At 36.8% G+C, this 27,495-nt stretch overlaps 1 long non-coding RNA gene across 1 annotated transcript in view; it reads left to right on the top strand.

Moving 5' to 3' along the window:
• The first annotated feature begins 51 nt into the window (after positions 1–51).
• LOC106869161 (uncharacterized) overlaps positions 52–27,495 on the top strand; it is a 40,137-nt gene continuing 12,693 nt past the window's right edge. Inside the window, exons 1-3 of the long non-coding RNA XR_001409378.3 lie at positions 52–776; positions 14,644–14,737; positions 21,861–21,880. This is a non-coding gene — a long non-coding RNA (uncharacterized LOC106869161). The remainder of the gene's footprint in view (positions 777–14,643; positions 14,738–21,860; positions 21,881–27,495) is intronic.

The following is a 27,495-nucleotide window of genomic DNA, read 5'->3' as shown; positions in this document are numbered from 1 at the left end:
TAGGCATATTGCTTTACATGTAGGTGTGTATGCATGTGTGTAACATGTGAGCATATGTATATATTTACAAACATATTAATATGTATATAAGAGGAGAGAGAGAAGGAAGGAAAAAAAGAAAGGTGCCTGGGGTGTATTGTGTGTGTGTATGTTTAAAGTTTATGTATATGAATGTTTGCAAATGTAAATATGTATATAATAAGAGAGGCATGCTTTCAAGACCAATAACTAAATAAAAATTGACATCTTAAATTGTAATTAAACGTCAACAGACTGACCACATAGATATAATAGAATTGAAAAGAAGCCCTTTTTGCTTCATCACTTTCATTTTACTTCTCTTTTCTTTGTCTTTCCCTTTTGTGCTCCTTCCTGTCTTTTCTTCTTCCTTTCTGTAAAAAACAAAATTGACATCTTGAAATATTATTAGTCACCTGTTCACAGACAATCCCCTAAAATATATATTCTCCCTCTCTCTCTCCTCCTCTATTCCTTCCTCTTTTCTCTTTCACCTCTTCTCTTCATTTGTATAAAAACCAAGAAACTTTCTATAAAATTTACTTTGAAAATTCGTCATGAATGGTTGAAAGCACTTATAAAGAATTATCCAAAATTCTGACAGTCTCCTTGTTCTTAATATGCAATATCTGTTCATCTCTTCAAACACTCCATACATATTTATTTCAATGTCCAAAATGTCAGAATAAATGGATCAGAATCAAACTCGTAACTGAGAGATACCAGAAACATGGAAGAACTTCTCACAGAAATATCTAGTAAGTTGAATTTACTTATCTCAAAACTTGATACAATTTTCACCACAACAGATAAAACTGTGAATGATATTCATGCACAAGGTACTCTCCTTAAAAATACTCTAACAACAAGATCCAACAACACAGACTACCTATGAACCACCTCTACATGAAAAAAAAATTTACAAGAAGGAAACAAAAGTTGATATACAAAAGCAAAATCTTTTGAAACCACAACTTTGGAACAAGCTTCTAAATCAACGTAAACATGTATATTGAAAAAGTATTTGTTGTAGCAACATAGCCAATACCTACCAAAATTAGCGTAACAAAGAAAACCTAATCCTCCCCAGAATATCCCTTATTAAAAAAATAATAGGTGTAAAACTGGAAGAAACAACATTACATGCAAACTTAGCGTTATGCTGTCTGGAAGCAGACACAAATATCTCTTCTCCAATCACAAAATTTGCGACATGAAGAAAAATTCAAAACAAGTGATGCAGTCATGTTCACTGATATCTCTGAATAAAGTGACAGTCAAAGTCAAGAAAAACTATAGCAAGTAAGGAAAAAAGACACCAAGCAAGAAGAAGAAAATTCCATTAAAATGTGGGAAAAGCAAGAGTGGTTCACTAACCACAAAAAAAATCTCTGGAGAAAAATCTTTTGTGAAAACAAAACCACAGCAACAAAAAATACAAGAAAATGAAAAACAAACATAGACACCGACCCCAGAGGAACCAGACAAAGATATTGGACCGCTAGTTGTCCAAAAACGTATGCGGAGATGCCTCTGGTTCATCCCAAGAGCAGATTAGAAACCCATAAACAAATACACAGAATATAGAAGACAACCATGAACTCATACTACCAAATACCCTAGATGGATGAATACATAGGGAGAAAGACAAGTAAAATATAGACACCATAGAAACCACAGTATAAATAATCATCACGGAAAGTTAAAAATCCACGATTCATGACCAACAGTCCCAAGCATCCTGAATAGCCTAATAAATATAGAAGATGGGAAGAAGAGAAACCTTATAAACAATGAAATACATACAGAGAATATGAACCATTCTCTCACAAGGAAACCAGAACCCCATAAACATAAAATGGAGACACAATAACATAACTCCTTTTTTGGGAGAAAATACCACAATTGCACTCCGGACCCTACGTAACAATATTTTAATGAGCCCACAAACCCTAAAATCATAAATTTATCAAATAGAAACCTCAACAAAAACTAGATGAATCTCCTATTGAAAGGTTTCAGATTTATTGCGACACCCACCCCTAATCTCATAGAGATTAGCAGATATTGAGCATCTGAACTGTCACTTCTGTCTTATAGAATTTTTCAGCAATAAGAATATAAATGATGAATCAATTGTTAGAAACAAATCATACTTCACCCCTTCCAAGAGTAATGACAAACATTTAGACACGTATGTAGACACAATTTCTAAATTCCCTTTCAGTATCAATAAATGCAAACAGAACCTTTGTAAAGAAGAAAAGGAAGCATTACAAACACTGAAGGATGACAATTTAATCATCCTAAAGGAAATCAATAAGGATGGGGCAATAGTGATTATGGACAAAGACTACTATAAAGGTAAAATATTGGAAATTATAACAGACCAAACCTACTATAAGGAAGAACCAAGACACCTGGAAACAGTGTTAGTGAATAAAATCAGAACATTAATTAACAAATATCAAGATTTTTTCAGACAAGGAAAAAAACTACCTATGCAACTCTATAATTAATGAGAGCAATTTCTACAGATTACCCAAGATTACAAAAGCTCAGAAATACAGAGAGCCATAAATGAACAAAGGAACCAGTACATAAAAATACTGAGACCTATTGACCTCAAATCAAGGCCAATAATTGCTGGGCCTCAAGCCCCAACTCAACAACTGAATGACAGAAAGAACAATCATTCATCAGTTGTCGGCTGTCCATCTGCTTCTCATTTCCAGCATTGAGCAACAACATGAGTCTTCGAAGGGTAGTTGCTCCTGCAAACCGAATTAAAATTTGCAATTTGCAGAGAGTCAAAGTTGGTAACAAAGATAGGTGAGGGGAGACATACAAGGGAACAAAATGAATCCAAACATAGAGGGTCATTAGACCAGAGGATGGTAAAATAGTGAGCACTAGAGAAATATTCCCTTTGACATGAGGAAAGATTGTAGAGAGAGACAAATGAAATACTTGCAGTCTCTATAACAACTGAGAAGGAAAAGAAAGAATGACGATGGTCACGTGTGTGGGCAATGAGAGAGAGAGTGTAAAGGTGAAAGAGGGAGAGAGAGACAGATAGAAAGAAAATGGTGAAGGTGAGATAAGTGGAATTAGAGAAAGGATGAGAGAGAAAGCAATAGGGGAGAGAACAGTAAAGGGTAGAGTCACATCAAAAATATTAAGATAAACTTACTTGGAAATGGATGTGTGGCATTGAATCAAATAATAGTATAAATAATATATATATATGTATATGTACACACACATGCAGATATGGGTACAGGACGTCACAAACTGTAAACAGCATGAAATAGGAAAACAAAAGAGTTGAATACATAAACGAGTGTAACAAATGGGAAACAGGAGAAGTAACATAAAGAACGACCCTTCATCAGTTGTCGGCTGTCCATCTACTCCTCATTACAAGCATTGAACAACAATATGAGTCTTCGAAGGGCAGTTGCTTCCGCAAACCAAAATAAAATTTACGATTTGCAGAGGGTCAAAGCTGGTAACAAAAGCAGAACAGTGGAGACATACAAGGAATACAAACAAAAACAAACATAAGGTTTCGTTAGACCAAAGAAAGTTAAAAAACCGAATGCTGGAGAAATATTCTCTTTGAGAAGAAGAAAGATAGAATGGAGTGACAGATGGGATACATGCAGTCTCTACTACATGTATATGTATATATCTATATATATAGGTATATATATGTATGTATATATATATATATATATATATATATATATATATATGTAACAATTTAGCTAGGTGTAAAATTCACCTAAAGGATATTAGATCCCCAAAGAATTTACTGAATTATATTATCTATGTCAATAACAATGTTATTCCAATAGGTAAACAAAAAATAAACATACAGTTTATTAGTATATAAATATAAATAAAAAATGGAAAACAAAACAATAAATTGAACAATTATAAATTCAGTTCAATTTAAAAATTTTTATTCAAACAAATCACACATCTCATAAACTACAACTGTTTCTGTTTCATTAATAATACGAATTTTTTCAAGAAGAATCAAATTAATTTAAATATGTTATGATGCTTCATCAGATAGACATATCTGCTTTCATACTGGACAAAAAATATGAATTGAAAATATTTATAACTGCTCAGGCTTTAAGAAAACGCTTTTAAAGAGCAAGCTTAATCATAAATATGTAAATAATCTAACTGAAATTACGTAAATTCCTAAATTTAAGTCTATAAATATTCATTTCTATAACCGATTTTATTGTACAATACACATGTTCATATATACATATTTACATATATATACACACGCACATTAACCTATCGTTTATGTATACATACATACACACACACACGTATATTCACAAACATTATTTTATATATTAATTCATATCTAAATATTATGAATCTGACTATTAGAATGCAGTGGCGATAACTATTTTTCCATTTATAGAAACAAAATGAAGAAAACCAACTTCATACGGTCAATGCAAAAACCATTTAAATATATACATACAACAAAAGCAACCCAATAGAATACAAACGAAATGTCCCACATAATAACAACAAGCCAAAACAATAAATTAAATAAGATAAATATGCTATATCTATATGTATACTGCATTATTCATTTACTCACAAACATATACTTATTGACACTTAGAAACAAAACGAAACCAACTCTATATGGACAAAGAAATATAAATGCTATACATACATCAAAACCAAAATAATACGAATATAAAACTATTGTTTTAGTTTCCATCTGCCATTCAAGCTTATGTATATATTTTAATGCACACATACACACATTTATACATAAATGCATCAATGCACATATATCATCATCCTCATCATTGTTTAACGTCCACTTTCCATGCTGGCATGGGTTGGACAGTTTGACTGGGGACTGGTTAGCCAGATGGCTGCACCAGGTTCCAATCTGATCTGGCAGAGTTTCTACAACTGGATGCCTTTCTTCACACCAACCACTCCGAGAGTGTAGTGGGTGCTTTTATGTGTCACCGGCACAAAGGCTAGTCAGGTGGTACTGGCAACGGCCATGCTCAAATGGTGTTTTTCTGTGTCACTCGCACAGGAGCCAGTCCAGTACTGGCAACGCCCTCGCTCGAATGTTGTTTTCCACGTACCATTGGCACAAGTGCCACTAAGGCGATGCTGGTAACGATCACGCTCAAATGGTGCTTTTTATGTGCCACCAGCATGGGGGCCCATCAGTGACCCTGGCGACGATCACTAGCACGGATGCCAGTCAAGCGGTGCTGCCATCGAATTTGATTTTGATTTCACTTGCCCCAATAGGTCTTCACAAGCAGATTTTAGTGTCCAATGAAAGAAAGGTACGCCTAAGTGGCTGGTTGGTTACACCACTGGCATAGGCCATAGGTTATGGTCTCACTTGGCTTGCTGGGTCTTCTCAAGCACAGCATATTTCTAAAGGTCTCGGTCACTAGTCATTGCCTCGATAAGGCCTAATGTTCGAAGGTCGTGCTTCACCACCTCATCACAGGTCTTCCTTGGTCTACTTCTTCCAGTTTCCCTCAACTGCAAGGGTGTGACACTTTTTTACACAACTATCCTCATCCATTCATACCACATGGCCACATATATATATATATATATATATATATATATATATATATATTTATATATATATATATATATAAAAGGGGTTTGTATGATAGTGTATAGAGGAATATATTATTCAAAAGAATTCCAACTCTGTCTGTTTTTTATGTTTTATTTATATTCTTATAAAATTAATGTAGGATATGGAATATATAGTAAAATGAAATGAAGTATTGAATGTCTTATTAAATAAATGAAATACTGAATTTTAAATATTAAAGGACTAGTATACTTTCTTGCTTTCTAGCAGTCTTTAAGGTCCCATGTCTTCATGGGACCTTTTTACTTTATCAATTAAATCCGTTCCTTCTTTTGATATTATCTTTAATATTGTATTTGAACCCCATTACTAAGTTAATTTACTATAATTTTTCTTAAACTTTGATAGCTGCAATCTGAATGTAACCTAATTTATTTTACTTATTATTATTCATTATTTACAATTTATACTCTCTAATTTATCTTGTTTACATAACCATAAAAAGTCTCATTACTGTTCTAAACTTTAAATGAAATATAATTATTTGATATGATTATGTACATTTGAGTAGATTATATTTTACATAAGTTTTATTTACTAGATTTACCTCTTTGACCATTAACTTATAAAAAAAATTTTTTTTTTATAGTATATAGCAGTTTTCTTTCTTCGTTTTATTTACTTTCAAAAGTCCAACGGTTTTTATTGAAATTTACAGCATCCCTTATTCATTCGCTACTTAACATCCTAGGTTAATATCCTAACTTAACAACACTACTTACTTACTTACTCTACTATGTAACAGTTTTCGTAACCGATATTGTATGCAGTGTCAATATGTTTCATGCCATTTCAACCTGTTTATACACATGTAATTTAAGGACAACTATTAATGGTGTCTGTTTTTTACTGTCTGCTATGAATTAATCAAATCTGACCCTGAGGAGATACAATATTCAATATTTTATAACATACAGGAGTGAGTCGGGATATTGCATCGAAATGTTCATAGGTCATCAAAAAGTTTTTACAATGGATCGCGTTATAGCTCTTATTTAAATTAATATATATATATATATATATATATATATATATATATATATATATATATAGAGAGAGAGAGAGAGAGAGAGAGAGAGAGAGAGAGAGAGAGAGAGAGAGAGAGAAATATATAAGCAAAATAATTGAGATTCAGATGAATCAGGTACTTAAGTTGAAGCACCAAAAATTAATGCTGTATTATCCGTACAACTTCAAAATAAGGTGAATAAAATCAAAATAAGCAACAGCATATCCCTACGTGAATCAGTACGACTGTTTCAAGCGGCTCCATTTAATTGAACAATGCAATCATTTGCCCGACTAAATCTGATATTGGTTGACTTAGTAAATCTATACTACCCCTTATCTATCTCTCAAATTATGGTTTGATATGAATGAAGAAATACATTGGTTTCAATCCATTGAAAACATACGTAATTATTCATTTATTGAATTTAACGTTAATACTTATTATTCCAGTATATCTCCCATTCTTCTTAACAGATTTCTAATTTTCACAAAAAACTCTCTCTTATTACTTGAGATAAAATTGACATTATTCTTTTAGCCAGGAGGGCTATCATAGAATTTGAGGATAAGCTTTGGACGAGCTCTGATACCCTTGATAATTTCAATATAGCTGTGGGCTCAAGTTATTCAGCTGAAATCTCTAATCTAGTTGGTGTGTATCTTTTAAAGTGCCTTAATAGAGAAATCCCAGAATTACAGGGAGGTTTATATAGAGATGCTGCTCTTTTTATCATTCCTAGTGACAACAAATCAGTAATAGAAAGAATGAGAAAAAGAATTAGAAAATTTTTTTAAAACTTCAACTTAAGTGCAGGAGTGGCTGTGTGGTAAGTAGCTTGCTACCAACTACATGGTTCCGGGTTCAGTCCCACTGCGTTGCACCTTGGGCAAGTGTCTTCTACTATAGCCTTGAGCCGACCAAAACCTTGTGAGTGAATTTGGTAGATGGAAACTGAAAGAAGCCCGTCGTATGTATATATATATGTGTGTGTGCTGGCTCCTGTGCAGGTGACACGTAAAATACACCATTTCGAGCGTGGCCATTGCCAGTAAGACATTCGAGCGAGATCATTGCCAGTTCCAATGGACTGGCTCCTGTGCAGGTGGCACGTAAAATACACCATTTCGAGCATGGCCGTCGCCAGTACCGCCTGACTGGCCCTTGTACCAGTGGCACGTAAAAGCACCCACTACACTCTCGGAGTGGTTGGTGTTAGGAAGGGCATCCAGCTGTAGAAACTCTGCCAAATCAGATTGGAGCCTGGTGTTGCCTCCTGGTCCACCAATCCTCAGTCAAATCATCCAACCCATGCTAGCATGGAAAGTGGACGTTAAACAACGACAATGATGATGATGATGTGCGTGCGTCTGTGTCTGCCCCCCCCCAACATTGCTTGACAACCGATGCTGGTGTGTTTACGTCCCCATAACTTAGTGGTTTGGCAAAAGAGACCAATAGAATAAGTACTAGGCTTACAAAGAATAAGTCCTAGGGTTGATTTCCTCGACTAAAGGCGGTGGTCCAGCATGGCCACAGTTAAATGATTGAAACAAGTAAAAGAATAAAAGAAAAGAAAAGAATTAGGTATTACGTATGAATATGGCACAAAGGTAGCAAATTCTTTCGATACTACTTTAGACATTAGCTCAGGATTATACCACCCCTATAGGAAACCAGGTGAAGTTACGAGATACGTGAGCAAATTATCAAATCACCCCCACTAATGTGTTAAAATCGGTAGTTAAAAGTATTTCTAGGAGAATTACAAAATTATCAGCAAATAAGGATATTTTTAATACCCATTCCCACCGCTATAACTTTGCTTTGTCTAAGGTGGGATATGACCAGGAAATTATATTTCATAGTCCTGAAAGTTTAGTACCTATTAATACTGGAAATAATGAGAGTTTGAGTGATAGAGAGATTACTAACTTACTTAGTTGTAAAAAATACCAAATGTAAAAGCATCCTAAAATCCCAACAATATATATAATAATAAAATAAGCAACAACAGGAAATTAGATGCTAAAACTGGTAGGAAGCTTAGGTTAGATAATAAATGTAGTGAAGAGAAAGAGCTGGTTACTCCTCCCTGCATAGATATGAAAATTACCGGAAATGGGGACATACCTAATAATCAAGTCACAATTCTGGGGGGCAGTGATAGAGCAGGTAGATCCTGCCCTTACTTACGCTGTAAGTTTGAAAGTAAGGACTTCGTCTGGTTCAATAATCTTTACAACTGTGCCATACCCACAAACATATATATAGGTAATTTATTGCTATTTTAGATAAAAAAACTTCCCTGCTTCCATAGATATAACAGAACTTTTACTTGTAAGACAGTTAGAATCTCGTATTCTACTCTTTCCAATATGGGTACCATCATAGCTAGGTTAAATAAGAAGAATATAAAATTAGCAAGAGGTGATTATTATAATATTAATAAAAATAATAATAATATTAATAATAGTCCTGTCAACAATAACATAAACCTCCACAATGTGAATAGTAACATTAATGGTGACGTGGAAAATAGAAATGGAGGTGTTAATACTTCTAATATACACAATATATAGACTGTAGTTCTGGTGCCTATACTAGCATAGAAATTAATGATACGCCTGTTGATGTTGAAGCAGATTTGAATGATACTACAGTTGAAGGAGGGATAGATAATAGCAGACATGAACATATCACACTTGATAGTTGTAGCAGGATTAGTAATAATAGTGATAATAATAACAATATGAATATCAATAATAATAATATTAATAGTAGTAATTCTCCTAGATGCAATTGTCTGTTATTAGGTCAATGTCTTACCCAAAACATAATTTATAAATGTACAATCATAGCTATAACAGGTAACTTTATATATATTGGATGTTCGATTAATATGAAAAAACGTATTTATAATCCTTTTTCCTCTTTTAGACTTAAACGTAAATGGGAAATAATAAGGAAACATAAGAATAAGAGCAACCTGATTAACAATAGATTAGACCTAACGGTATCATGCGTACATAGTGTCACTCATACATTTAAATATTTTCAAATTTAACGTTTTATAGGTGCTTGAAATGGATTGATGGAAACTAACTTTTAAAATTTTAGTGTTGTATCTAATTATACTTACCCTCTAGTATTATATATATATATATATATATATATATATATAAATCAGGTGATATTCTGTTACATGAAGAATTAAAGTACATTGCATATAATATAAGCTATATAGTATAGTAAGTTAGTGTGCTACATAGAGTATACTATCCTATGAATATTCCTGCCTAGTTAGTCTAACTTCATCATGGTTTTAGTAATTAAACTATTTATTTCTTTTCTATAGTGTTCCACCCTTCTGATCATATTATTATTCTTATAAAGGCCTTTAAGTAGTCCTCCTATTTATGTACCCCTAACTATATTATCATGTATGTATTAGCACTGGAAACTTTACAACTTATTTTATGCATCTTAGCTTACCAGAAGTATAGCCAGCTCACTTATTCGTATCTTTACTTCATTGGACACTAAACTCTGCATGCAAAGACCTGTTGAGGCAAATGAAATCGAAATCGAACCAAATTCGACAACTGGCACCCATACCAACCTCTCCTTCATTGGACACTAAACTCTGCTTGCAAAGACCTGTTGGGGCAAGTGAAATTGAAATCGAAATCGTAATTGAACCATATTTGATGACTGGCACCTGTGCCAGTGGAGCACTAGCAGCTCCGTCCGAGCGTGATCATTGCCAGAGCAGCTGTCAGGCTTCCATGCCAGTGGCACATAAATAGCACCATTTGAGCGTGATCGTTACTATCATCGCTTTACTGGCACGTTAGAAAACATTCGAGCAAGGTCGTTGCCAGTGCTGCTGGACTGGCTCCCGTGCAGGTGGCACGTAAAAAACACCGTTGCTAGTACCACCTGACTGGCCCTCGTGCCAGTGGCACATAAAAACACCCACTCAAATCAGATTGGGGCCTGGTGCAGCCATCTGGTTCACCAGTCTTCAGTCAAATCGTCCAACCCATGCTAGCATGGAAAGTGGACGTTAAACGATGATGATGATGAGTTAGCATGTTCTATCGCTCCAATATTCCTTTAGTAAATACCAGTGATCAGTCTTTATAGATACCACCTAATAAGTAAATAATTAAGTATAATGATAGAATTATCAAACAAATTCTATATAAACTCCTCTTTGTATTGTTAATAATATGGTATATATATTTCATCATGGTTTTGGTGATGAAACTATTTATTCCTTTCTATAATGTTCTACCCTACTGATCATATTATTATTTTTATAATAGCTTTTATGTAAGTAAACCTCCTAATTTTATACCCCTAGAAATTTATATCAGCTTGTATATAATAGCACCAGTAACTTAACAATTTCTAATATACCTCTTAGATTATAATTAATATATAGTTAGCATGTTCTATCGCCCCAGTATTCCTTTAGTAAATGCCAGTGATCAGTCTTTATAGATACCACCTAATAAGTAAATAATTAAGTATATGAAAGAATATTAAACTAATTCTATGTAATTTTTCTCTCTCTAATGTTGAAAAATTTGGTATATATTCAAAATTCATCTTTTTGGTTATAATATTCTTCTCCCTAACCTAAATTTTATCTTTATACAATATAACATTGTTTTAATCAATCACCTATAGTATCCCATGATAAAATTTTCCTCTGTATTATCATCATTAGTTTTATTAGCGTCTTGCCCCTTTAACTGGTAATTAACATCTTGATTAGAGGTCTTCGACTACACAACCCAGTTACTTTATACTACTTCAAAATAATCTTGACAAGTTTTATGACTATACCCACTATGATTCTGTCAACTCCCTCATGCCCTTTCCTCACAGAGACTATTCCCTAGTCTTAGATTTGATATACAAAGATTTGATAAACAAGACTAATAAATTAAAACTGAACCAAAATCAGTGACAAGCTATGAACAAACAGCTTTTTTCCTGATGTCTTAGAAACTTCTAAGCTGAAGTGACAACAGCATGGACTTTGTCTGTCTTCTTACCCTCTTAAAGGATTGAAGAAATAGTAATAATAATATTAATAACATAGACCATTCTTCCCCTCTCCTCAGACAGTATTACTTCCTACATTCCTGAGGACAATCCCCACAATGCACTACCATGTAACTGCCACCCTGGGACCATCTGCTCTCTACAAACCCGTTGCAGAATGTCTAATGTGATATACATCTATATATGTATATCTATATATATGTTTATCTACATATATATGTGTGTGTGTGTGTGTGTATATATATATATATATATGTATATATATGTGTGTGTGTGTGTAATTTTTGTTTTTCGTTTCCGGGTAGTATTGTAAACATTAACTATTTCTCTTGTTTTTAATCACCTCATTCATTCACCAATCTCACCTGCACCATTACTAACCTGTACTTATGTAATCTGTAAACATTTATAATAATTCATCAAATAACTTCCAAATTGTAATCTCTCCCTCTAAAATGATCCTTTCCTTGTTTTTTGGATACATTTATATTCATAATTCATACTGCTCTCTAAAGTAATTCTTGTTTGTACTGCTCCCTAAAAGGATTCCCTCTTCTTGGTGGTTGCGCCTACCCTCTCCCGCCCCCACCACCAATACCGGAAATCTCGTTTCTCTTGCCAGATATCCCGTTGCTCTTACTGGAAGTTCCCCTCTCTCATACTGTTTGTCTCCTCTCTTATATTGGTTGTTTTGTTGCCCTCTCTTTTCTCCCCCACCTCTCTAAACTAACCTAACCAGATAGCAGCCCACTTACCTCTGCAGCACCAGTAATGCTTATATCCTCAATGCTCATAATGCTTATATTTACAACACCCAAAACACTTTCATATACAATGCTTCCTTACTCCCACTGCCTAGTAGAGGCAACAACCTTAACAATCTTCACATATTTGAATGACGGTAAGGTTAAAAGCAAAAACAACTGTTATGACATGTCTGTTATCCCCCGATCCCTTATTTGGTGGTCAGTGCAGAATCTAGGGTGAGATGAGTGGTTGGTAAAAGCCATACAAGCCCTGGACAGGGATACTGTCAGTAAGGTGAGGGTTGGCAATGAGTATATTGAAGAATTCCAGGTAGAAGTAGGGGTTCACCAAAGATCAGTCCTCAGTCCCCTTTTATTCATCATAGTCCTCCAGGCAATAACAGAGGAATTCTGTGGTCACCCTATACTGTAGGATTAATACCAGAACTGGAGGTGGTTCAGCAATACTACACAAGGAAGATTTGGCACTCCGTCGCTTACGACAACGAGGGTTCCAGTTGATCCGATCAACGGAACAACCTGCTTGTGAAGTTAACGTACATGTGGTTGAGCACTCCACAGACATGTGTACCCTTAACGTAGTTCTCGGGGATATTCAGCATGACAAGGCTGACCCTTTGAATTACAAGCACAACAGAAACAGGATGTAAGAGTGAGAGAAAGTTGTGGTGAAAGAGTACAGCAGGGTTCACTACCATCCCCTGCCGGAGCCTTGTGGAGCTTTGGGTGTTTTTGCTCAAGAAACACTCACAATGCCCGGTCTGGGCATCGAAACCGCGATCCTATGACCGCGAGTTCGCTGCCCTAACCACTGGGCCATTGTGCCTCCACACAAGGAAGATTACATCAATATATATATACATACATGTGTATATACGTATATATACATGTATATATATAAATACATATATATATATATATGTATATATCTATACATATCCTACTTGTTTCAGTCATTTGACTGTAGCCATGCTGGAGCACCGCCCTTAGTCAAACAAATCGACCCCAGGACTTATTCTTTGTAAGCCTAGTACTTATTCTATCGGCCTTTTTTGCCAAACTGCTAATTTACGGGGGTCATAAACACACCCGCATCGGTTGTCAAGCAATGTTGGGGGGGACAAACACAGACACACAAACATATACACACACATACATACATATATATATATATATATATATATATATATATATATATATATATATATATATATATATATATACAACAGGTTTCTTTCAGTTTCTATCCACCAAATCCACTCGCAAGGCTTTGGTCAGCCCAAGGCTACATAGAAGACACTTGCCTAAGGTGCCTAGCAGTGAGACTGAACCCACAACCATGGGTTTGGTAAGCAAGCTACTTACCATACAGCTACTCCTGCACACACACACACATATATATATATGCATACACACACATATATGTATATACACACACACACACACACACATATATATATACACACACACATATATATATATATACACACATATATATACATACAAAATATATATATATATATATATATATATATATATACACATGTGTATACCATGTAGGGTCTACGAGGTTCGTAGGTAAAAGAGTGTGCTAGTAATGGTCGAGGGAATACTACAATTTATTAACAGGTTCAGATTATAATTAATTGTAGAGACCACTGGACTTAGACTTGCCCCATTGTGGACCATAGGTGGGATTCTCAGTATTAATCCCTGTGAGTAAATTTTCTTCAGCACCCTACAGTAATTAACATTTACTCATGTTTACTTTGTTAGCATGGGTACTGCCCTTTGATAATTGTGTTAGTATTTTCCTTATATACATTTTCTTGATAACTGCTTTTTTTTTTTAACATCCTGGGCCCCTCCTTTTACTTGCATCTACTTGTTAATAAATTGTAGTATTCCCTACACCATTACTAGCTCACTCTTTTACCTACGGACCTCATAGACCCTAGATGGTAAGTTATATGCTTTTAACATATTGGGCTTCTAGACTTTTTGTCTAGGCCATGTTTTCCTTTCCTTTTCCTCCTTCCTTTTGTTTATATTGTATGCTCTTGTTTTTTACTCTGATAAAGCTCCGTGCCTTAATTCGAATATCCTATGAAGATGAAGAACTTTATTCTCGCATTTATTTATAGACAGCATTTTGGCAACGGATCGGAAACGGCCGTAAGATATTTTACATCACTTATTTGTTATGTCATGCTTTGTATTAAAAAATAAGCTATAAATGTAGTCCAATCGATGTGTTTGTTAATCTGAGGTTTTCTCCATTTTCTGATTATTTGCATTGGTTCCTGATAAACACTTGTTTATCCTGTTTTTTTTTACATGCACTCGGTTATGATGACGAGGGTTCCAGTTGATCCGATCAACAGAACAGCCTGCTCGTGAAATTAACGTGCAAGTGGATGAGCTCTCCACTGACATGTGTACTCTTAATGTAGTTCTTGGTGAGATTCAGTGTGACTAGGCTAGCCTCTTCGAAATACCGGTACAGCAGAAACAGGAAGAAAGAGTGAGAAAAAGTCGTGGTGAAAGAATACAGCAGGGTTCACCATCACCTCCTGCCGCAGCCTCGTTAGACATTAGGTGTTTCTGCTCAATAACCACTCACAGCGCCCGGTCTGGGAATCAAGACCACGATCCTACAAATGAGAGTGCGCTGCCCTAACCACTGGGCCATTGCACCTCCACTATACACATACATATATACACACACACGCACATTTATATATATATATATATACATACACACACACACACACACACACACACACACACACACACACACATATATATATAAGCAATATATGAGTATATGCATATATATGTACATGTATGTACATACCTTCATCTACATGTACATATAGATACATAACTGGGTACATGACGTAGCAAAAGAACATGGACAAAATGATAAACAAGGTACAACAAACAAGCAAGCCACATAGAAACATCTCCTTCATCAGCTGCCACCATTAAAACACCAGAGTTTCGAAGAATTAAGGCAGTACGCATCGTTGAAATGGTTCTTCCCACGAACACAAATTAAATTATTTTCGTGGAGGGTAGTGGCAGATGGAAAACAAGACAGGAAAACGAAACGGTGAATAAACAAACAAGCAAAAAGGCTGTACAGCCCGACGTGAAGTGTGTATGTATTGAACGCTGTGAAGCACGAACAGGAGGGGCAAAGAAGTACATGCGAGCTTGGGGAGTCCAAGAACGAAAAGAAATAGCAGCTGGACACACGTGACCAGCGCTGTGTAAAGAGAAAGAGTAGCAGAGTAGTTTCAGCTTAGAGCTGCGGCCATGCTGATGCACCACCGTGTTGCTACACTGTTATTACAGGGAGCCTCTTACAATATGTGGCACTTGGTGAAGAATGGAGTTTGATTTAGCAACCCTCATTTGCACCTCCTGCCGCGAGGTAGGTTCATCTGGGACTCTCGATAGGAAGAGGTCCAGCTTTGATTTAAAAACTCCTACATCTACTTTGTGCAGATTCCTCAGGCTCTTTGGGAGAATATTAAAAAGCTGTGGGCCCCTGAATCCCAAGCTGTTGCAGTAACTGGTCCTGAAGCGCGATGGCATTGCTGTGATCTTTGGCACTATGCAGTGTCGTCCCGTTCTGGCATTGCTGTAGCTTTCAATGCCAAAATTTGGCACAATTCCTTCCAGGATCCTCCAGATGTATATTACTGCATACCTCTCCCGCCTTCTCTCCAGGGAGTAGAGTCTTAGCTGTTTCAGCCTTTCCCAGTAGCTGAGCAGTTGCAAAGAGACAATCTTCTTTGTGAATCTCCTCTGGATTGCTTCAAGGTCTGCTGTTAATTTCAGACTGGTGGATGACCACAGCTGTGAGCAGTAATCCAGGCGGCTGAGGACGAATGTCCTCCAGAGGATCATCATGGTTTCCTTATCTCTGGTTCTGAATGTTCTCAGGATCCATCCAGCCAATCGTCTGCACTTTGTTGCCATTCTGGTAATGTGCACTTGGAAAGAGGTATCATCACTCATGTCGATACCCAGGTCTCTCACTGATTTAGGCTCTGGGATTGAAATTCCCTGTGGACCAGTGTACTCTGTAAGTTTCATATTCAGTTTTGGATGTTGGTAGCGCAGGGCTTGGAATTTTTCAGCATTAAACTGCATATTATTGTCCTCAGCCCATCTGTAAACTGAGTCCAATTCCTGCTGCAGGTGTGCAACATCACTGGAGTTCTGTATTTTCTGCGAGACTTTTGTATCGTCTGCGTAGCTTGCAAGAGTGGCTATCCGGGCACTTGAAGGCATATCTGAGAGAGCGACTATAAAAAGCAATGGTCCCAAGACAGTGCCCTGTGGAACACCGCTCATTATTTGTGTTTTCATAGAGGTGGCTCCATTAGCCACTACTGCCTGACTTCTATCTTTCAGAAAGTCATGTAACCACTCTCCAAGTTTTCCAGCTATGCCAAGATCACGCAGTTTATGGCATATCACACCATGATCCACTTTGTCAAAAGCTTTTGCAAAATCAAGGCATTTACGTCCACATTTGAGTTGTTGAGTAACTGCCTAAACACCCAGTCGTAATGTTGTAAGAGCTGGGTCAGGCAGCTCCTACCTGGTCGAAAGTCATGTTGGGTATCACTCAGCAATTTATTTTCTTCAAGGAATGCGATTAGTTTTCCTCTGATTATCCTTTCCATGACTTTGCTGATGTGTGAAGTCAGAGAGATAAGCCTATAGTTTTTGGCATCTGCTCTGCTTCCCCCTTTATGGATTGGGCATATTATTCCCTCCTTCAGCTTGCTTGGCAGTCTGCCATTTGCGAGAAAGCTCTGGAAGAGGATCTGGAGGAGTTTTGTCAGGGCATGGTTACACGATTTAAGGAAGATTGCTGGGAAACCATCAGGGCCAGCAGTTGAGTTTGTGTCCACTTCATGCATAGCTAGTAGTACATCTTCTTCGCTAATGTTGATGTATTCCATCGTAATTGCCTCACTGGTTATAGGGGAGGTAGCAAAGAAGTCCACTGGTTTGTTCATTTGTCTGTGCTCCAATGGAGTGGTGAAGACACTTTTGAATTGCTCATTCAGTACCTCACTGATCCTAGTTGGACTGTCTGTGAGGGAGCCATCCTTTTCGAAGAGGGGTCCAATCTTGCAGCGTACTGAGGCTGTTTCTTTTGCGTAATGAAAGAAGGCCTTTGGGTTTGACTTAATGTTTTTTATAACCCAGGCTTCTTTGTCTGCTCTCTCCTTCACATAGGATTGTTGCAGCCTTTTTTCGATCTCCATCAGTGTCGTTTTTAGGCGGGACCTTTGGCCATTCTTGGGATGCTGGTTGAGTCGATTTGCAACTTTTGTCTGTCGTCTCATGAGGATTTTCCTCTCCCTTGGAATCTTGTTCCTATTTGTTTTGGCCTTGTGCTCTGGGACATATTTCTGGCTTATGGCTTGCACAGTAGACATGAAACATTCTAGTTTCATGTCAATGTCTGGTGTGGAGAGACATTTTGGCCAATCCTCTCTGAGGATCTCTTTCTGAATCGATTTCCAGTCCGCTTTGTGGAAGTTCAGATTGGAGAGATTTTGGGTGCTTCCTTTAGGCTGTATGTCTCTGGTTTCTTTTGGCCCAAACATAGACAGCTCTATTATGTTGTGATCCGAAACTAATGTCGGCGTCACTTTCACATCATGAATGATGTCCGCATTGTTCGTGAAGCAGAGATCCAGAATGTTATTCGCTCTAGTTGGTCTGAGAACAACTTGCTCCATGAATAGGGCATTGGTGAGGTTGAGCAGGCATTCCACCTGTGCTTGCTCGCGATAAGTCATTCCTGAGAGTATGAGACCTTCGGGCCATTTGACGTTGGGGAAGTTGAAATCACCCATAAGAAATATGGTCACATGGTGTTCCAGTTTCATGAGGATTTCTTTAATTCTAGTGAGGCAAATTTGAAGATTGCCTATGTGGTTTGGAGCATCCGGTGGGCAATATGTATTGCATATGACTATATTATGTTGTCTTATGTATACAACTAGGGTGTCGCATACCGAATTTGAGTATGACAGTAAGACCTGGGGTGTGAGGTCGTCACGAATGTATACAGCAACTCCACCATAGCTCCTTTCCCTTCTGTCTGTTCGCAGTATGACATATTTTGGTACGTGTACTTCTGCATCCTCTATATCAGGGCTGAGGTGAGTTTCCACGAGTGCTATGCATAGGGCTTGATTGCATGCAGCAAGGTCTCTCAGGAAAGAAATTTTGCTTTTATTATTATAATGCAACAGGCCCCCAATATTTAGTAAAAATATTGGCGTGATGCCTGTGCAGGCGTTAGGAGAGGCCATCCCATGTCTGTTGGCTGTGGTGGTGTTGCGCAGTGGGGGGCAAGGTTCCTCGTCTGTGCTTGGCGTAGCCACGTCAGCTGCTGCATAATCTTTTGCGCCATGCACAAAAAAGACTCTTGCTCAGCTGCTGCGTTGCGTATGATTTCTGAAGAGTGCACGTCCTTGAATTTTCTCCTTGGGGACATCTGTCGTCTTTCCTCAGGGAAGTTTTTATCCTTTAAACCTTTGTAGTTTTGGCGGGGTGTCGGGTGGGCAAACCGGCAGTTTTTGCCGTCTTCCCCATGCCAACATTTGCCTTGCAGGTAAAATTTGCAAGTTTTTGGGTGCCTTCCAAATTTCTTTGGGTACTGTTTTCCACTGGTTATCTATTGGGGTGAGGGCTCCTTTCCTTTGTGGGACCACTGGCACAGAGGGGCTTCTATTTTTGCTGCTTCCTTGGCTCCACTATCCTTTTCTGCCTGGTTGTTCATAGGAGTGGGTGTTCCATTCTTTTGAGGAGCCACTGGGTCAGAGAGACTTCCGGGTGTTTTTTCCTTTTCCTCCTCTCCATCCTTATCAGCCTTTCCACAATGGTTTTCGATTATGACATCTAGGGTGTCCATGTGTGGTCTGATGAGTGCATACGAGCGGAGGAATTCATTCTTCTTCCGCTCTATCTGTTCAGTGGTTCTGTGAAAGCCATTATTCTTCAGTGCAGCAGTGATGTTGTTTGGGGGATCGCCACTAGCAATCATCCATGCTCGCAACAGAAGATCTAACTCTTTCTTTTCCCACTTTGGTGCCATCTTCGTTTTTTAAGCTCAGAAGGGGAGTAGAGGATAGAGAGGAAGTGAAAGATAGCGGGAGGTAGAAACGAAGAAACACAGAGGGGGGGGGGAATAGGGAAAGAGAGAGGGAGATATGAAGGAAACAGAGAGTGAGATATGAAGGAAAAAGAGAGGGTGATAGGAGGAAGAGAGGGGGTGTTAGAGAGACTGAGGGAGGTAGAGGAGGGGGAGAGAAAGAGACAGTGAAGGAGAGGAGGGGAGGAGAAAGAGAGACAGAGGATGGGAGGAGAAAGAGAGACAGAGGGAGGGAGAGGATGGGAAGAGAAAGAGGAAGAAACAAGAAAGGATGAAGGATGTGAGAGGAAGGGAGACACGGACTGAGAAGAGGGGGAAATGAAAAGTGTATGAGGGAAAGGTTGAAGTGACAGAAGGAGAGGAACGCGTTGTGAGATGCAATGGAAAGGGAAGAGAACTGAGAAAAGAGGATGATATGAAAGCGAAGGAGAGAGATGAGAAAAAGGAGTGAGATATGGAAAGAAGAGGAAGATATGAAAGCGAGGGAGGGAGATGAGAAAAAGAGTAAGATATGGAAGACAGAGAGGGAGAGAGATAGGTGTAAAGAGATAAAGGGAGAGAGAGAGAGAGAGGAAGCGGTACTTATGAAAAAGAGTGGGAGCAGGTAACGAAGATGTGTAGGAGAACGAGAATGGAAAAATGAAAAAGGAAAATTCGTAATTCTAAATGGGATTTGTAATTCAAAGAGTTGTAGAGATAAAGCGAAGAGAAGAAACGAAACGATAATGAAAAGAAGGGGGGGAGGTTCGTAAAGGTTTCTATTTTTAAAGAGAATCAGAGCTAAGTGGTCGTTGTAATAAAAGTTAAATGAAAATTACAGTGAGAATTCTCAGAAAGTAAACAAAATTATGTTGTAACTCAAATGTTGCCTAAGTTAAAGAAAATAAACAAATAATTTTTAATTTTATTATAATATATTACAGATAAAAAATTTTTAAGTGAGTTGGGTTTTTGTTCTCAAGTATCTAATGAATTATTTGATATAACGGTGTTGTTTTAAGCTAGTTACTTACATCATAATAGTTTTACTTAATTTTTCAGTTATATTTATATGTGAGATAATAACGATTATATTGTAATATTTGTTTACTTTTTACGTTATCGATTAAATCCGTTCCTTCTTTTGATATTATCTTTAATATTGTATTTGAACCCCATTACTAAGTTAATATATTATAATTTTTCTTAAACTTTGATAGCTGCAATCTGAATGTAACCTAATTTATTTTACTTATTATTATTCATTATTTACAATTTATACTCTCTAATTTATCTTGTTTACATAACCATAAAAAGTCTCATTACTGTTCTAAACTTTAAATGAAATATAATTATTTGATATGATTATGTACATTTGAGTAGATTATATTTTACATAAGTATTATTTACTAGATTTACCTCTTTGACCATTAACTTATAAAAAAAATTTTTTTTATAGTATATAGCAGTTTATTTTCTTTCTTCGTTTTATTTACTTTCAAAAGTCCAACGGTTTTTATTGAAATTTACAGCATCCCTTATTCATTCGCTACTTAACATCCTAGGTTAATATCCTAACTTAACAACACTACTTACTTACTTACTCTACTATGTAACAGTTTTCGTAACCGATATTGTATGCAGTGTCAATATGTTTCATGCCATTTCAACCTGTTTATACACACGTAATTTAAGGACAACTATTAATGTTGTCTGTTTTTTACTGTCTGCTATGAATTAATCAAATCTGACCCTGAGGAGATACAATATTCCATATTTTATAACATACAGGAGTGAGTCAGGCTATTGCATCGAAATGATCATAGGTTATTAAAAAGTTTTTTACAATGCATTGCGTTATAGCTCTTATTTAAACTGATATATATATATATATATATATATATATATATATATATATATATATATATATATATACACACACATATAGGTATTTATATATATTTTTTTTTCCTCCAACCTCTAAAAAAAAAAAACTCAGCTCACTACTTTATCTAGTTTATCTCCCCTACACTAGTCTAATTTCAACTTTTTTCACCCCCTCGATAATTATTACTCAACCTCTTTGATATTTTTTCTTACTACTTTTCCATAAATGTTTTTTAGTTTCCTGAACAGTGGACTTCGTAAGTATAATACCTCCTTAATCTTCATATTTGTTGTCATATTTCCCACTTTTCCTTATATTCTCAATTATTTTTATTTCTTGTTGTCGTACCTACAGCTTTTTAGTAAACATGAGTCCATAATGTTTTTTCACTCCGTTCTATCTAGTTTTTTTTTCTTCTGGCACATTGACTTCATAAATTTTCTATTACAAGATTTACACACCTATTAACCTATGCAAAACTTATCTTTCCTGATTTATTTTTAAAATACTAAGTATTGTTTGCAATGGTGAAATATAATTTACATTAGGTTCCATATTCTCATTGGACTTTTCTCCACCTCACTCGCCCTCACTCGTGTTGGTTAAACAAGTCACAACCAGTTGTGTACTTAAACTTTTCTCTTTGTTTAACACCTTTAACTGTTGTTTCCAACATGATGGAGAAATACAAAGCAAATAAAAGCAGTGCAAGAACACAGCCTTGTGTTGATCCCATTTGAAACTGAGAATGAATCGGACACTTTCCTGCTAGATCTGACAGAAACCATCATCCCTTGATAGAAAGAAATGATGACATTGAGCATCTTTTCTGGGACACCTAGCTTTCTTAGGACAACCCAAAGAGCATCCCTAGATATGGTGTCAAAAGTTTTAGTTAAATCTACAAAAGTAACAATTAGGTCTCTGTTGTTCTCACAAGCCTTTTCCTGCAGCTAAAAATCATATCCACTGTGCTTCTACCAACCCGAAATCCACACTAAGATTCAGGCAATGCTAAGCTGGCAAGGACATCATTTAGTCTTCCAAGGATCTTCCTGGCAACACACAAAAGGGAGATACCTCTATGGTTGTTACATTCACATTTGTTGTCTTTGTGCTTATAAAGATGAACAATAGAAGTGTCTTTAAACCCCTGTAAGACTGATCCTGATTCCCAGATTAAGGAGAAGAGTTCAGCAGGAGACTGTTACCACGTTTATATATCTCAGCTGGTGTGCCATTTTTCCCAGAAAATTTTCCATTCATGAGCTGTTTTATGGCCTTTTTTTATCTCAGCATTTGATGGAGCAACTGACAGTTCTTCAAGGACAGGCCTCTGTGAAAGGTTGTTAATCAGTTTTTCATGAACAATTTAGTCCATATTAAGAACATTTGAAAACTATTCTGCCTAGTGCTTTGTGATTTCCTTTTTATATCAGAAGATTACCCTCAATTGAATGTATGAGAGTTGAGCCACCAGACACAGTCTAAAAACACCCTTTAAATTCTGATAGAATGGCCTAGTGTCACATCTGTCTGCAACATTCTGCAACTCTTATGCCTTCTTTTGCTACCATATCTGTTGCATTTGCCTCAGTTGGGATTGGCATGTATTTCTGGCCTTTTAAACTTGTGTTTTGTGGCATTGTTTTTATTTGGCATCCATTGACAGTGGCACTTGTGCATATTGTCCAAAAGAGAATGGATGTTTGGATCATTTGAGTTGAACCAATCTTGGTGCTTCCTCTTAACATACCCAAGTATTTCACAAGAGACTCAAATACAGCATTTTTAAAAGCAGACTATGCTGATTCAATATCTGTGTTATCTGAGATGCCAGCAAGTTTATTGTTGCAGGTTGTTTGAAATGAGGTTAAATTGTCATTGTTCCTCAGCTTTGTCACATCCATTTTTTTGAATTGGTTGAGTGCAATTGTTACAAATAGGACTGTAGATAGTAAAATTCCCCAGTAAAAGAATATGTTACTTGGACATCTTCCCTCATGGGAGACCTCACAATTATGTAATCAATGAGGTGATAAATAGTTTGATTGGATATGCTACCAGGTATTTTTATGGTGGATGGGGAGTTGGAAAATAGTATTGGTAATCAAAAATCCATACTCACTGCAAAGCAATAGCAGCAGATGGCTGTTTGAGTTTGCCTTGCCAACCACATGCTTCCCTATTATGTCAACTTATATGGATGTATCACAACCTACACATGCATTGAAATCACCAAGGAAAAGTATTTATGATTTTTAGCTATTATGATTGGTTACTGAAACAGCAGCTCAACCACTCAAATGTGGATGTGATGTATCTCAGCTTTACCAAATCTTTTAACCAAGTTGATCATGGGATGATATGTCACAAACTATGTGACTTTGATATCACTGGAGAACTGGGAGAATGGCTGCATGACCTTTTAAAGGACAGAAGTCAGGCAGTTGCAGCCAGTGATGTTCTCTCTCTGGGAAGACATCGATCCACAGCAGACTTCCTCAGGAAACTGTACTGGGATCGCTATTGTTTGTAGTGGTTCTCTCACACATCCCATCAACCATAGAGTCAACCACTCTCACCAGCTATGCTAATGATACAAAAGTATCTCAGGCAGTCACAGACCCTGATGACATAATAAAACTGTAAAATGACCTGCATGCAGTATATAAATGAGCTGATGAAAATAACATGCAGTTCAATGCTAAGTTTCAAGCACTCCGCTATCGGTCCATAAACAGACTACAGTCAGAATACATGGGACCAGGGGTCTGTGCAATCCCTGAGTTAGAATTGGTGTGTGACCTGGGAATCCACATGAGTAGTGATGCAACATCCCATGTGCATATTGCCACAATAGCAACACTGTGCAGGCAGGTAGCTGGATGGATCCATAGGTCATTCAGAACCAGAAATAAGGATACCTTGCTATGGTGGACATTTGTCCAGTTGTCTGGATTACTGCTCCCAACTGTGGTTGCCACAGAACATCAAATTGGTGGCGGAACTTGAGGCAATGCAGCGCCACTATACAAAAAAGATTGACTTGGTGAAACAGATGAGCTACTGAGAATAGCTTCTCTCCAGGGAAGCTATACTCACTGGAGAGAAGGCAAGAAAGGTATGCAGTGATATACATATGGAAGATCCTGAAGGTCTAGTTCCCAACTTAGGAATTAAAAATTATACCAACCACTGAATTGGACAGCACCACATAATACCAAAGATACTGTCATCTTCATCTCAGATAAGGAACCAGTTTTGCAACAGCTTGGGTTTCAGGGAATCACAACTGTTTAACATCATGGCAAGGAACCTAAGAGATCTGCTAGGTGTATATGTGGAAATGTTCAAAAAGCACCTGGAGAAATTTCTATCTGAAATCCCAGCAAGAGGCACAAAGAAGAGCAACTTCATCCAACTCACTTCTTCACCAAAAACAGTACCAAAAGGAGACCTGAAAACACTGAAAGGCATGGCATCAACTTCTGGCTGAAACCAGAATAAAAGAATATACATTTATTTATATTCAAAGGAATAAATGTAATGTATAAAATTAGAGAAAGCTGGAGGTGGATTGAGTGATAGGTGGAGTATTCTTTCATTCTGTAAAAAGCATTATGGTGAAATAGACAGTACGTAGATTGCTAGAAATAGGAGCCAATACACCACCAACTGCCACCACCACCCCATTCGTTTTTGGAAAATAAGTGCACAGTTATCTGCAGAATGGGGAAATAAACTTAAATGACATGAAAATCTTGAAATATTATCAATTTTACTTAGTGTTTTCAGCAGTCAACATACAAACAAACAAACAAACAAACTTTGCTTTTTATAAGGATATATAGACAGTATGTGGATCGCTAGAAATAGGAGCCAATATACCACCAACTGTGTGTTTGTGTGTGTGTGTGTGTGTGTCCAATCTGTTTTCAGAAAATAAGTGCACAATTATAATGGTCACATTAATTTAAATGACATGAAAATCCTGAAATATTATCAATTTTATTTAGTGTTTTCAGCAGTCAACATACAAACAAACAAACTTTGCTTTTTATAAGGATAGAGATATAGATATCATGGTGAAATAGGATGTGGATTGCTAGAAATAGGAGCCAATACACCACCAACTCTGCCCTCACCACCACCACTACCACCAATCCGTTTTCAGAAAATAAGTGCACAGTTATCTGTGGAATGGTCAAATTAATTTAAATGACATGAAAACCCTGAAATATTATCAATTTTAGAAACAAACAAACAAACAAACAAACTTTGCTTTTTATAAGAATAGAGATATATGTATATTTACTGCCATCATTTTCAATTGTATGAGTGTTTGAAGGGAAAATTTTTTAAAAAGGATTAAAAATAAAAGAAAGTGTATCTGTTTGCATTGGATGTGTGAATGTAATTTGAGCCCTGGTATGGATTTTGCTATAAAGTCACGATGGGAACACTGATGATTTTGATTTTGCCTGAGATTGGACAAATGTGTCCATTGGTTGCGGGATATAATTCTTTTATTGTTCTGCTTCTTCAACTCAAATTGTTAAGACGCATCATGCTTCATTTTACACAACTCAGATTGATCTAGGCTTTCCCATGATGTTAAATTGATCTTTATACCTAAGGAGAAGTCTTCCTTTACTGCAGAATTCTTCTACTTCATACTAGGAATATCACATTTTTCTAAAATTTTGACATTTGATATCGTATCTTTCCATTTTATGTTGCAGATATTGCACAAGCAGCATATGTGAAAGGTTTCAAGTTCTTTTATATGTCTGTAGTAGGGAGTCCATGCTTCTACCCCATTCAAGGGTGTGCTCAAAATACAAGATTTGTGTACACTTATTTTAGTTTTCAAACTGTGACACCTTGTTCATCCCACAAACAATGAGAAATTTCCCAAAAGCACTTGGGGCCTTAGATATTCCAACGTTGATTTTGTCATCAAGAGTACTGTACTTCCAAAGACATTTAAGTGACCTGACCCTATTGAGTGGCTTATTGTCAGTCATCACATTTGAATCTTTGCAGTTACTTCGACAACTTTGGTTGTCAAAGTAATTGCAGAGTAACATGAGATCAACACTTTTATTCAGAATACAATGTACCACCCAGTCCTTGAACTGAAACCACTATCTCACAATCCTGAGTTCAACACCCTAACCAGTAAGCTATGCACCGATATACATATATGTAAATCTGGGGATAAGCACCTATATACATGTATATAAATGTGGAGATGGAATTCCATCTTTGAACTTCTCTACTTTAAGATCTCAAATCTAAGATCTCTTCCCTGAAGACGGAGGCCCGTCTCATCCTGTGTTAAATGCATCCATATGGGTGCATTCTCTGATGGAATTAATCTGCAAACTTTATTACAGATCGCTGAGCTCCCAGAAATAGCTGTTGGATTTGTAATACCTTTCTTCCAACCATTTAATTTTCTATATCAGTTGTACTCTGTGTAAGTTCAACCTCTTTTGTATGTGTACATCTATACATATTTTGTATTTCATGTATTTAATATGCTTTATATATTCATCATCATCATCCATCATTTTGAATCTGGGTTTTGTCCCCGTTAATGGAGGTGGCCAGATCTACCTCAATGTCATAGCAACTGCCCTCACACCATCTCGCCATCTTGCCTGGTTTTGAGTGTCCTCCTTTCTCAAGCCAACCTTCCCAATCTCCTCCACCTGTCCCTTCCACATTTTCCTCAGTCTACCTCGTTTTTGCTGTCCATTTACCTCAAACTCTAACACTCTCTTTAGAACATGCTCTTCATCCCTCCTCAGCATATGCCCATACCACCACACGCCATTAGCCCTTGCCAGCCGTTCCACTGAT

Source organism: Octopus bimaculoides, chromosome 5 (genome assembly GCF_046866305.1).
Source record: "Octopus bimaculoides isolate indiv1 chromosome 5, ASM4686630v1, whole genome shotgun sequence".
NCBI classification, from domain to species: domain Eukaryota; kingdom Metazoa; phylum Mollusca; class Cephalopoda; order Octopoda; family Octopodidae; genus Octopus; species Octopus bimaculoides.
Note: the sequence above shows the minus strand (reverse complement) of the source record. Positions and strands in the feature narration are given on the sequence as shown.